A 5336-nucleotide genomic window follows, 5' to 3' on the forward strand; every position below is an offset into this window, starting at 1 on the left:
GGAAAGCTACAAGGTAGTTCTAGTATGGAGTAAAACTTGTGGTCAAGATGGTCAAGGAGCCACAGCTGGCAGGGGGACAAGCCAAACAAGTGCAATGTCCTTTTATCCTTTAGTTTGCTCAGAGTGGTTTTGCTAAGATCTGAGAGTCAGAGAGGTACTGGACACACTTGGCACTTCCCATTGGGTAAGAAGAAATGATTCAAAGCAAATGGAAGGCCTGGCACATCACCAGCTGACCCTCCAAAAGCTTTGGGTGGGTGTAAAATGGCTGCAGGTTCTTAAGGAAAACAAATCCGCCACATTTCAAAGGACAGACTTTTTAAGGATGTGCTGTTTGCATTAAAGCCATTGAACACATCCTTTTTCTCACCACGACTGAGTGGTGGCTATGTGCTGAAGTACATCCCAGTCTGGGGTCCTCAGCCATCTGGAGTGGGACTACTAGGACAAGGGTATGCCATGGCACTTGTCTATCCTGAGCAATTTGCTTTTCTCTCTGTGGAAACTGTGTACAGTGGAGGGCAGGAATGTTGTGTGCCTGAGCCTTGCTTTTACAGATATTCAGGAGTCAATGAGGGCATGGGCAGTAGAGTACAGATACTTGGAAGAGCTCCCAAGCCCATCAGGTAAGACAGGACCAGAGGCTTAAATATTAAGAGTAATATGCTTTAATACCTTATTAAACTATTAGTGATACATAATAAAAAATAAAACAAAAAGACAAATGCAAGTTGAAAACTTTTATGGTAAGTGCTATTTACAGAGGGAAAAAGTGAGCCAGAGGAAAGAACATTGGGGAATAAAGCTATCCAGATGCTGCCTCTCTAGGTGCAGCAGTGAGCTCAGCTCTGGATCTTCACTGAAAATACACATGCATATTTTCATCCCAAGGGAACCTGTAAACCAGTGAAAATACAGATTATTGCTTCTGTCCTCTCCCAGTTTCTCATGCTTTGAGCAATAAAGATTGCTAATAAAGCCAGAGCAATCCCTTTTGCTCTTTCAGTCTGACTGGCAATAGGTGTTACTTTTTGCATTTTTCCAAGTAAACAGGTCATCAAAACTACTGTCTTCCATGCAATTTATTGCTGAAGTAATATTTTTGCTGTGAGGGGAAAAAAATATCCATCCACATCATGCAGCATAGGATTGGAACTCTTTTATTAGACTCAGTAACACAAGGAAAAACAAATGATTCACTGCCATAAAACACTGTAAATGTTCTAGGAAAGAATCTTCTGTCACCACAGATCAGACAGGCATCTAAAGTCTTGCAGATCCATTTTACCTATGCTTTCACTCTTTCATGCTCTTGTATTAGACAAAGCTCAAAGCAGACAGCACCTAATTCTCTTTACTCAGATGCAGTTGCCAATTCAGACAAAACCTTATTGCTTGCTTGATCTTTCAGCACTTGGGAATACAAAAGATCTATATACTGTTAGTGTTCTCATGGATTTCTTAGTCAAAGCCAGCTCTAGCAAATTCCACCTCTTATGTTTTAGAGTAAGTGCTGCTGGGACCCCTCTTTCTGTGATCTTGCTCAATGGCTGCTCAGCATTTTTCTGGGACATGAAGATACCCCAAGAGCCTCTGTGCCTAAAATGGCAGCTCCGCAAAAGGAAAACATGATGGAAGAAGATGGATTCATAGCTTTATTTCTATTTCTACAAGAAACAGTAATAGTGCTTGAGTATCACATTCTTTTTCTTATTTTTCCTTCATACCCTTCCTAGAAATAGTGAATTTGTACTGTAGCATCAGCCTGAGCTGGGGTTGTCTGAGCTGTACACACTGATGACTTACTGCAGTAAGCAACACTGCCATTCATCTGCTTCAGTGTTTGCCCCAGGTCCCTTTTAGAAACTAATTTGAGATATGCTGACTTGAACAGTTAATTAAATTTTGGAGGCTGTGCAATTTGCCCAGCAATATTTTAGGAAGGTCTGTAAGCACTGGCTGTTGAGGGAACAGGCATCTTTATAGTACATAAAGCAGAGATGAAGTCAGAAGTAATCCAAGGTCTCTGGTGTATTATATCATGGTATATTGGATCAGTAAACAGATATCAAGAACTCATTCTGGAAAAAAACAGCTGCAATTACAAAGTAATGCTGACATATCTCTGAAAATTGGGAGAGTGTACCTTTGCCTAGGTGGCAGAACTGTTATCTCTGTATCAGAAATGCAAAACAGGGGAAGAAAGACAACCCTCAGGTCTGTTTCACAGACCCACTTTGAGAGCTGTGATTTCTCTCTCAGTATAATCCTGAAAAGTCTCATTGTGCTCATTGTAATAACCTTCCAGTGAAAGGCAGAAAAAGAGAGAGGGAAACTCATGCTTTCTTCTCAGAGACTTACCTGCTACTTAGGCTTTTTGCACAACTTCCTACTGAAATCATCTGAAACCTGCAGGCTGATGGAGACTTTGTAGTACCAAGGGTCTCTTTGGGGGAGGATTTGCTTTTGTGATAGCTGTGATGTTCCCTGTCTTTGCAGCCAGGATTTCTGTCTTTAAAGGGGGGGCATTGGCATTGGTAAAAAGGTGAAGACCTCTAGGTGCACCCTTGTTGTCCAGAACTTTCAAAACTGGTGGAAATGTGGATTTCTGTTCTGGTGTATAGATAGTATTCCTTGTGACAATGAGCTGACACATTAGATACCTTCAAATCAAACACCTTTAGGAAAAGAAATCTAAGCTATTATTGCAATCCCAGCCACACATTTTCCCTAATACTTGTGAGACACGGATTCTGTTTTACATGACATACTTTTAGTTTACATTAACATTCTTTCACTATGATGTTAGGAGAATGGTTTTAAAAAAACCTTGAATAAATACGATAAAAATTTCCAGAAGTACTTTAAATCAACTACTCACTGTTAGCCAAATTAACTAAATAAAACCAAACCAAACCAAACCAAACCAAACCAAACCAAACCATCATTCTCTGTTTTGGTAAGAATAAAAAAAAACTCAAAAAAACCCAAACCCAAACATTTTTGAACACCTGAATAGGGAGAGTGTTTTGCTGGATGGTGACAAAAGGAAATACATCCCCAGTTTGCAGTATATAGAAAGCTGAATCATTCAAGCTGAACCACTTGAGAGAATCTGACATGTTCAGCTCAGTGGCTCAACAAAAATGTTGCTGTCTTGAAAGTGGTATCTATACGAAGCCAAGAGTTGCTTTATCTTCTTTCCCAGAAGTTCATCACATTAAATGGTTCCAAGAAGACTTCCTCTACTGCATGCTAAATCAGTCTTTGCTCTGCTTATACTATTTTGCGTTTTTTTCCAGTACTGGGAGGTCTTCCATACTATGCTTCAGCCAGCATAGGTATGCTTGGCATCTGCACAGTGGGATTTTAGCTCTGGGTAGAGACAAGAGAGGAGAGGAAGAACACAAATCACCCTCTAACTTTCTCAGAGCTAACTTTTGAGAATGTGAAGATATAAGGAAGTTCAAATCTACTGTTTCAAATCAAATATCCAGGTTTTTCCCATGGATGTTCTTGCATCACAGCCCTGATAATAGGGCAGGAATATTAATGTTTCTTTAGGTTCTGAATTTGTTCTCCTTATTTGACAGACCTGGACTTGGATGATTTCATTGAGGAAGTTATCTGTGTCTTTGCACCATATGTACTGTGAAATGCATTATTTAAGCAGTTTTTGTTGGAAGAGTTACTATTAAGGAATGTAGTCAGGGTATCCTTGTCTTTCATTGGTATCGTACTGTTCAACAAGCCTTGTTAGTCCCATTCCATCATCAGAAAATCAAAGCAGACATTCATATTTAGGAAAATCTGGCCCTGAATAGTCACTTGTATGTCTGAGTATGAACACTGATAGCTCTGTGTGCATAGTACTCCTCTGTATCTCTCTTTTATCTTTATTGGTATTGGTGTCAAATGGGCAGTTTGGAGATACAGAAACTGCAGAACAGATTCATTACAGTGACTTCCTACCTAAGGCAGCAGCAGCTTGAATTTAAAGGCAATCTCCCCTCCCCCAAAGCAGAATGCATATATGAAGACAGATCAATGTCCACATCTCCCATTTTCAATAATTCATTTAGTTACCTTAATAAAAGCTATCTATTTGATTTGTCAAATTGCATTACAGAGCCCGCTGGAGCTGACTGGAATTATCTTGTCTCCTGCCCTAGTGCCTGGCTGCCAAATCAGGGGGGTGGAGGTTAAGATCAGTTTTGCCATGGCTCATTTACTCTGGCTCTGCTGGTTTATTCCATTTAGCTCTAAGTAGGATGAACAGCCTTCAGCCTCGTAATAACTGGAGTGCTGTAGGTACAAGTAGTGAAGGCACAGTGAGCTCCTGCAGGTCATGAACTCTGGCAGAATGTCTGCTGCTGAGTCGCATGCTGGACTTCTGCCTAGTTTATGTGAAATCAGCTCCCATGGCTGTTAGTCATTGATAGTTCAGGTCTCCAGCTGGAACACATAATTGAAACTGTAAAAGGAGTTTGAAGGCTAAGAGAATAGGAAAAATGGAGGGTAAAAAAATAAAAAAAGGCTACATGCAATGTTGCTGTAAATCCAAGGAGTCACAAAGAAAGCAGCTGGAGGAACAGACCACAGCACTAGTATAAAACAATGCTTATATTTTCTTGGTTTTTTTTTTTTTTTTTTTTTTTCTCTGAACTGCATATTTGTGCCTACAGTGGTGTTCATGTGCCCATTTGGTAGATTGCTCTGTCCCATGTATCTTTTTCTGTTCTCTCTTTTGTGATAAGTAGATGTGGTTCTTTTTGTAGGCAGAGTCCAATTTATAACCTTACAGCAATGTTGTGAAAACCCCAGATTCTTTATGTCTCTGCAGGACACTCGACCATAGTTATGAGCTCTAGCCTAGCCATGCCTGCAGTGCTCCTGCAGCACCCAGCACGAAGCTGGGGAGCCAGTGGCCATCTGTTTGCTCCTAGAGGCCTGAAGTGTCTGTAGGATGCTAACTGTACGGTGATTTAACCAGGAGATGAGACACCTGGTTTTTCAGCTGATGTCAGCCCCCAGGGAGGGTAAGTATAACACCAGGAGGCTGAGCAGTGGTGAGATGCCTAACTAGAACTTTACTGTGATAAGAGGCCAGTAGACAGCAAGAGAATGTGTAGCATGAAAATGAAAAGGACTTTGGTTCCTGAATCCTGAGCTGAGGGTCTGTCCTGGTTTTGCTGTTGCCCACAGGTAAGTGATGCTGGAGAAGGAAAAGAGCCAGGCATACACTTAGGCTGAAATTTTACCATGCTGCTAGCCAGAAGAGGTTTCTCCAAGACGTCTTCTTCCTTTACTGCACTGCAGCTTGGACAAGGGTGAAT

Source organism: Aphelocoma coerulescens, chromosome 1, assembly GCF_041296385.1.
Source record: "Aphelocoma coerulescens isolate FSJ_1873_10779 chromosome 1, UR_Acoe_1.0, whole genome shotgun sequence".
Lineage (NCBI taxonomy): Eukaryota > Metazoa > Chordata > Aves > Passeriformes > Corvidae > Aphelocoma > Aphelocoma coerulescens.